Source organism: Lathamus discolor, chromosome 6 (genome assembly GCF_037157495.1).
Source record: "Lathamus discolor isolate bLatDis1 chromosome 6, bLatDis1.hap1, whole genome shotgun sequence".
Taxonomy (NCBI): Eukaryota; Metazoa; Chordata; class Aves; order Psittaciformes; family Psittacidae; genus Lathamus; species Lathamus discolor.
The window spans coordinates 17615599-17624089 of record NC_088889.1 but is presented as its reverse complement, the minus strand read 5'-3'; the positions used below and the strand labels follow the sequence as shown (position 1 = coordinate 17624089).

The 8491-nt window shown below is 44.2% G+C and overlaps 1 long non-coding RNA gene across 1 annotated transcript; it reads right to left on the bottom strand.

Annotated features, from left to right (window-relative positions):
* Positions 1 to 5559: 5559 nt before the first annotated feature.
* LOC136017142 (uncharacterized) lies at positions 5560 to 7198 on the bottom strand. Its single transcript, XR_010613840.1, has 4 exons — positions 7103 to 7198; positions 6938 to 6997; positions 6393 to 6434; positions 5560 to 6058 (listed from the first exon to the last, which is right to left on the bottom strand). It is a non-coding gene; the product is annotated as an uncharacterized LOC136017142 (long non-coding RNA).
* Positions 7199 to 8491: the final 1293 nt, after the last annotated feature.

The following is an 8491-nucleotide window of genomic DNA, read 5'->3' as shown; positions in this document are numbered from 1 at the left end:
TATGATTCATGGACATCAGTGTACTGTCTGGGGACATCCTGCACACTGCCTCCTCCTCCTGTCCAGATCCGTTTGTGTAGAGACATGGGGTTTGTTCAGCTGTCCATAACCTCAGTCCCTGACCCTTCACAGCCACCACTGTCCAGCTGCCTAGGGCTGGGCCGCATCCAGAGCAAGGATGGAACAGCCCAGTGAGCAACAGAAGTGACCAGCCATGCTCTCTCTGGCTTTGTGTTTTGGAGTTAACTGGCTTTTTAAGTAAATCATAGTACAATTCACTCTTCTGTTCTTCTATCCCTATAAAATACAGCTTCTTTTTGTCTTACAGCTCTCCCCTGGATGAGCACCTTGGTGACATGGTGCAGGCTGGCATGTGTTGCAGCACTGGGGACTCTAGGAGGCAAGTCTGGGAATGATGCCTCCTCTCTCCTGCACACAACTATTTTTGGTGAAACTTACAGGACTCTTGCTGTTTTTGAGGCCCCCTTAGTCAAATTTGGTTGTAATTGGCTCATGCATAAGGGTGACATAATGGGTAGTCCACAAGATTGCTTGAAACTTTCTGTATGAAATGGGTCTAAAACATGTAAAACTAGGTAAAGGAGCGCAGTGTGTTAGAAAGAGGGGCAGATTTACAGGACAGAGTCAGAGCATGTGCAGAGGCACATCCCCCTCTCCCAGGGGCATCCTTCTGGACCACCCTCACAGCCAAACAGCCCATTCCCACCCTCATCTAAAGCTCTTTCTTCTGTTTATGGTGGACCTGTACTGAAGAGTAAAGACCCAGGCAACACTGATTCAAGCATTTGCCACCTCCCACTGTCACTAATGCACTGCACACCACGTAGGAATGAAGACTTGGGTTTTCTAGAAATAGAGCGAAATATATCACGTCATCTGCCTGAAGATTCAGCAGCCCACGTGCTCTCCCACACATGCTGCTGCGAAGGTACCACGCTGGTGCTTTGAGCCATCCTCAGGCTGGTCCTGCAGTAGCAGATCATATTCAAGCTCCAGCTCCTCAGCAGGAGCACGCTTCAGAGACAAGCACTCACATTTACCAGAAGCAGTGATCCTCTCTGCACCAGGGTGAAGCTTGGGAGGGTCTAGGACAGAAGAAGTCACCAGCAACTTTATCAGTACAGCCGTCATTTTTGTTTTGCAGGATGGAATAATCTTACTGTACCAAGCCTGAACACAAGCCCCTGGCTCCTCAATTTAGCCCACCCCTTTACTACAAAACAGAGAAGCTGATAAATAAGATTCCAAACATACCATGGTAGGGAGAAGAGTTTTTCCAGAAAGTGCCTATTTATATAACCTCTGCAGCGATCAGATACCATGGAAATCAGTGAAGAATAATGTCTTAGTGAGCCTGTTTCATTGCAGCTTTATGTCTCTTTCACTGTTTGTTATCAAGCTTAAACCTCTTCCAGGGTTTCAGCCCCCAGGCTCACCCCTGTGGGTAGCCATATTTTGGGATCACATTGCATTTTCCACAAATTTCACCATGTTCCTTCTACACGTTTCCTTTCTCTGAGCCCACAGCTGCTCCCTGCCCAGTACTCTCCAGGAGGAGCAGCTGGGTAGTGCCTATTCCTTCCTCTGGCTCCTGCATGGGCATATTTCTGAATGCAGATTGCAGACTATTTAACATTGCGTATCTCGGCACCACCCCGTGATTCTCTTGTGCTCTCCACTGACACCTTGCTGCTGGCTATCCTTTATTAGCAGGATAATAAAGGCAGTTTTAAAAATTGCCAAGCTTGTCAGAGGCAACATGATGGGAATTATTATTTTTAATTGAGACCCAAATACATTTCACCTTTTCTCATGGCCTCCACTAAACTTGCAATTGGAGATGGTAGATTCATTTAAGATTCGTTATGCTGGGGCATCTGTACGATTGTTAGGATGCTTGTACCATATTCTGAGAAAACTGCCTTTTAGACAAGCTTCTGTTGCTGGGAGGTCTGAAAGGGTTTAGTTCACATCAGCCCCCACAGCGGTTCACTAATTAAAACAGATCTAATTTCTGTCTGCAAACTTCGTGCCGCTTGTTGAAGACTCCTGCCCACTGCTCATTTGATGTGATTAATCAATTGCAAGCTCCAAACCATGATCCTCTGCTTGCCAGAGTCCAGCGCGATTACCTGATTTCTCCCAGGCCCTGGTGAGTGCTGTGGAGCTCATGGCAGCTCAAGTCACGCATATGGGCAGCATCTAGAGGACCTGCCTTGGGGGATAAAGACTAGGCTACAGCTTTACACGGCCTACTAACACATTAATCTGGTGCCAGAGACATCACACATCCTTTTCCTTAAGCACTTAGAACATTAGAAAAAATCTTTGGACTGTCTGTAAATACGTACAAAATAATAATTATTCAGCATTGCTGGAGACACTCTGTTATTCAGGGAGCAGTCCAATTCCAAAAGCTCTCAGGTGTAAAGAACTATGAAAGAAATACCAGAATAGAGAGGAATAATTTGTGCCTTAGGCAATGAACAGTCACATTACCAAAACGCATGACAGGTCCTAGCCCTGGGCTTCTGGCCCGCTGATTGCGGGTACATGTGTGATGAAGGGGCAGCTGCACACCCTGCAGCGTGGGAGGGGTTTGTTTGCCTTGCACTTCCCACACCTTGCAGATTCCCAAATGACACCATTGCATTTGGTCCTTGACCCTTGTAACCTAATCCATGTGCCAGTATCCACAGATACGGATTTTCTTGAAGCAGGTATCTTTGTACCCAGCAAGTTTGTCAGGCATGCAGATATCCAAGTTGGGAAGTGACAGAATGACCCAGAGGACTGCAGAACAGAAGGCATTTTATTGGTGGAGAGGAGCCGATCACCAAATACTTGGATCCTGACCACAGGAAGGGTGAGAAGTTGGTGACAAAAGGAATCCACCACCATGCAGGCAGTGATTTCAACATATCACTATTGATTATGGGAGATTACCTTCCAAATACCCCAAGTCCTCTGTCTGTTCTTTCTCTATAGCATTTCAGGGGCTTCTGTTAAAAGAGGCAACTTTGTAGGTAAAGATTGTCCTACCTATCTACTTCAGTGAGTAGTTAATGACAGCTCTGATCTCCTCACCCCTGGTGCACTTCATACCCACCCCAAGAAACAAGCATCTCCTCACCATGTTCACAATGATCTTTTGTTGTTTCTCAAACAATAAAAAACCAAAAGAAAGCTTTCATGCTGTAGGCAACTGCAAATGCTAGATCATTTGGGCTATTAATCTTCTTACTCATGGATGCTACAAACACTTAAAGATCTCCCTGGCTAAGCGCCCTTTCATTAGCTCATGTAGCTGGAAGTTAGTGGAGATACATGAACAAACTAACAATGCAATGAATGACTGCAAAGAAGATCTAGGTGGTCTGCTAAAAACAAACTAGCTTTATTTTGCAATTTCTAATCAAACCCAACATTTTATTAGAAATTCATGTCCCCATTGACTAAATGTATTATTCCTCAAAAGGAAGCAAATTGCTCTATTCATGCAACATGACTTTTCTCTCTCTCTCTTTTATTTTTTAACAAGACAGTGAATCAAAGAACAATTTCCACCACTCTGCCTACAGGGCAGATTTGAAGATTTGCCGTGTTGCCTCCTAAGTTGATGTCAAAACTTGAATCGCCTGCAAACAGAAAGAGACCAAGGCTCAAAGAGTTAACACTTGTAGCACAGTCAAGCGATGACAGGAAAGACCTGAGAGGGTTTAAATACTGTGAAGAGCAAGGAGCCAATTAGCATAATGGACCAGGACAGAATTAGCATTCAAGGGTAGAGACAGGAAAATGTGGAGCATCAGGAAAAACTTCATGGCAGTGAGATATGCAAAGTTATCTCCTAGGAGTAAAGTGGCAGAAGCTCTACTGTTTGGTACCTTTAAAATTAAGTTGGACAAAGCGATAGTGAATGAATGCAAGATAACAGTTCTGCTTCAGCAGCAAGATGGGCTCAAGCTATTTTCATCTTCAACTCCTTGGAGCTGGCTGCTAGCATGATTGTTTCTAAGCAGGAAACTAAAAGTGTTCACACAATAGCAGGTAGGAGAGCTATGCTTATATCTACTACTAGCTCTGGCGATTTTAAGGCATTGTACCAGACAGGTCTCTGAAAAATAGGAAGAACCATGAGGGCTGAGTCTGCTTTTCAACTCCATGCTAATTCATGAAGAATCCAACACAAAACAGAATTATAAAGTAAATAGTGTGAGAAATTCAGAAATAGATGGAAAAGCAAGCAATAGGATATATACACCCATATAATGATATAATTAGTTTACTGGATAATAAGCAGTCATTGTAGCATCCTAACTAGAATTTACACCTCTGGACTATTCATGACATACCCCTAGTTTGCCCTGTAAAAGAGATGTGTCACCAATACTTTTTAGTCCCAGCCTAAATAAGGCATTTTTTTACAGGAGATGTTGCAAAAAAGCCTCTCTGTTGTGGTGATGGGGGATTCAGCACTAGGCTGTGATGAATTCTGCCACTGATATCCTGCACACCCCCAAAATGGCTTCCTCCAGGGCAATGCTGATAACATAACAGTGGATGGGACTCTTTGCCAAACATGCTTTATCTTGTCTCTTGCTCAAATCCTTCTGAAGAGAAAACTTCCCCAGCTGTGGCTGGATGTTAGTCATGCACAGAAGCAGGGACGTGAGTGAAGTACAGGTAGCAAAATCACAGCCCACTGTGGTGAGAACCTAATACAAGTATTTTAACTCCCAAAGGTTATAACAGCTCCCTTGCACAGCAGCCGAGGCAGATGCTGAGTTGCAGGCAGCCTTAATGTGGTGGTGAGCCCAGAAGCTAGGTGGGAAACAGCGGCTGAGGGTAGCTCTCTGCAATCACATGCTGCAGCACCCAGTTTAAGGTATGATGTGATACAATGCAGATCTGGCATTGTACCTGTTTTCAGGTTTGGTGGAAGGGCTCTAGGACCCATGATCCAGCGCTGCAAGAGAGACAGAAAGACAGCCCTTAGGGAAAAGGAAATTGTTGTGAAAGGCCACTACAACTCATTAAGGCAGCAGGCAGCTTTGAACTGGCACGGATCCTACATAACAACACGACCTACTGGTTTAATGCATTTCCTTCAACAATAGCTGGGAACTATAAGGCCCTGCTGTGTGCAGCTCAACACATTGTTGTACAGCCAAGTGGATACCTATAGATCAGATTTTAGCAAATTAGGCAATCTGTTTACTGCCTATTTCTGCTGCTACTGAGGCTTTCACATGGGTAGTGGATGTTGGGAGATAAAAGACAGCGTGTTAGATTTGTGCTGCTGCCCAAGTCTGTTATCACAGCAGAGAGGAACAGTGTTTAGATACTAGCCTGTGTCTTGAGATCTTGGCCAGAGTCATCTCAAAGCTGAAGGATAACTTCATTCAGCAGTAGCGTCCAGGACCAGCTAGGCTGACAGCATCACTGGCATTACAGAAAAAGGACTGGCCAGATGGAAGTCAGGCCTAACATACTTTATGCTTGGCAAATGTCATTATTAACAGTGATTGTGATCACTTTTTACTCAATCCACACTTCCAAGTCTCAGGCGTACTCTGCAATCTGGTTAATGCTGAGGGGAGAGACAGTCACACACAGAGACCCTCCTGTGTATTTTTCTAGGAAAAGTTACAAGGTTGTAACAGGAAAATGGAACAAAACTGAAACATTTCTCAGCTACCAGCCCTGGCCAAGCAAGGAGAATTTAAACTGTGGGACAGGCTTCAGGCAATAAGGACACAGCCCAGTTTCATACTTTGTTCGAAACTAGGCTACCAAGAGCATTGGAGAGCATGCTGTAGGCAACAGTCTTGCAGGGAGTCCAGAGGGCAAGTGAACAGAAACTCAATTATCCATAAACCCCCCTGTTTCAGTTTCCTAAAGCTCCGCAAAGCCAAGCACGAAGTAAGCTGGCTTTTCTGGTAGAGGCAATTTTGTCTGTATTACATTTGTGTCTGGTGTCCTGGAAGATCATCTGGAAGTAGCTGGCACTATGTTGTCCATTGGGCTTTCATGGCTGAAAGATTAGAAGTACATATTTGTCACATATATTGACATTCTTATTATCTCTGCCATTAATTTCATTACCTTTCCTGGTTAAGCTATTGCTTTCTTAAGCAGCTGACCGTACCCAATTAAGAAGTAAGCTATGTATATCAGATTGCATAGGTTGGGCTTTCCTTCCTTCTCTCAGGAAAGGTGATTTTAAACAAAAGCTTCTATTAAGTGAAGTTGGAAAGAAATTCATCCTGGCTTTTATCTTAATGGTCTTTTGAATGTCACCTTTCCATTTAGATCCTCTTGTGATAATCAGGGGCTTCCCACTGACACACAAAGGCTTTTCATAATACCTGTCCCTTCAGGCAGCGCTCTAATTCGGGGAGCTTGAGTGTCTATAGAAAGAAAAGCAGTACTTATTAAAAAGAGCACACAAACTTCATCCACTCTGAGCCTTGCATATTATTCCCTGGTGAAAAGGATTTCCAGTTTCTCTTTATGGAAGTGGAGCCTCATGAATACAGAAAACCCAGTGGATCAGCTTGTTAGTCATGCTATGTCCCCTAGCCTTCCTCTAGGATAATAGGAAGCCTCAATTAGAAGCCAAAAGAATTAGTAAAATATCAGCACAAATGATCAGACATCAGATATCTATGTGAGAGATGCTAATGAAGCACAAAGAACTTCTGTCTAGAAGGGTGTATCTGTTATGGTTACATGGCATTGCCAGTCCTGGCTGCAATACCCTCTCCAGACTTCTGCAAACTTTGCATTTAAGTCCCTCCTACAAGTAGTTTTTTTCCCTGTCCCTCCGACAATGAGAGGACAGCAGGTCTTTACTTGTATGTATGTGGTTTAATATGCCTGCTACAAGGCCCATTAAAAAACACACCCTCACCGATGGTAACAGATCTCTTTCTTCATCCGAACACTTCAGCATCATCTCCTGCTGTGACTTCTGAAAAATACAGCAAGCAGGCAATGGGAGGCGGACAGCAGACCTCACACTGCCTGTCCAACTGCCTGCCATTACAAAAAGAAGCTTCCAGGGATGAGTGCTTACCCCAAAGAGTTCAGTGAGGCAAAAGAAAAGACACACATGCTGTTCCTTCAAGCAACATTGTGATTGTCATAGCTTCCCTCTATTTCTCTTCACAGCCTCACCTGAGAGGGATTGCTTTGATCATTGCTAGTGCTGTGAGCAATTAATCTATCAGCGGCTGCTTTCTGCAGTGCTTTGAAGAACCCTGCAAATGCAGGGCCCTTCACCAGACATAAACTGATGTAGCTCAGTTGCAATGTGATGGTCTGGCCTAACACAAATAAAAAAGTAAGCATAGCTGCATGTCGAATGGAAAGATCAAGCTGAATTGCAATGTAATCCTCATCTAATACTGATACAGAGGCACAGTTCCTGCCTAACAGGGTACAGACAACCAAGAGCAGAGAGCTGCTGATTAAACAAATAGAACAGCTCTGATGAGCACAGAAACACCAAACGCTTCCATCAGCAGTTCATTTAGGCAAGCCGTCAGCACACAAGTAAACAGATGCCAGATGCCCCCCAGAAGAGTGCAATGATATCAAGAAAAATTCAGGTAATGGATGGATATCATTATTATATAAAAACAATCTATTTCCTTGCACCACTTTAAAGCAATAAGGGAAGTGTGTCTGACACAAAAACTGGCCAGCAACACTAGGAATGTTGCACTTGCTGCACTTTTGCCTGCTTTCTGCCCATTTCAGTTCATCAGCAAGATTTTCATGAAGGTCAACACAATTTAATTATGTCCTCCTGGCCAGAGAACAAAGAGTTTCCAAATCTGAGCAATTACTTTGGAAAAACTCAAGCTAGCATCACCATCCATTCACAGATTTGTCATTCTTTGGGCGAACCTTATGTAGGGTAGGTGCTAGATGATAAGCTAATGAAAAAAAACTCATTAGACCCTACCTGTGCCAAGCAACGCACTGCTTTTTGCAAGGAGAACAGAGCATTTTCTGCCATTCCTGCGCAAAGCAATGCATGGGGTGAAGCTTGCCCTGCAGCAGGGTCCTTCAGCTCTTGGGGTACCTTGTCCCAGGCAGTGCTGGTGCAGCTTCAGCTCATCTCTGCACATGCGGCAGGCTGGCCGTGTGGGGCAATGGATATACAGATTTTGATCTTGTACTGCTCCTTGCACTTTGCAGCACAAACTGTGCTAGCCTGCCAGCACCACTCCATATCTAGCTGTGCCATGTCCTTTCCAAAAAGGTCTATTGCCAAAGGCTTTCATTTTCTCTTGATATTAACATGCTATAAACATCCATTTCTCAGAAACTGGCAGCAGTACCTGGTCCAACCTCAAGTGCACTGTTACCATCCTGCCCCTCATGGAGACCAAGGCAAAATATTCAGCCTGATAAGATATTCTTTTGAGGTTTTGAAAGGATTTCTGTGCGATTCTAG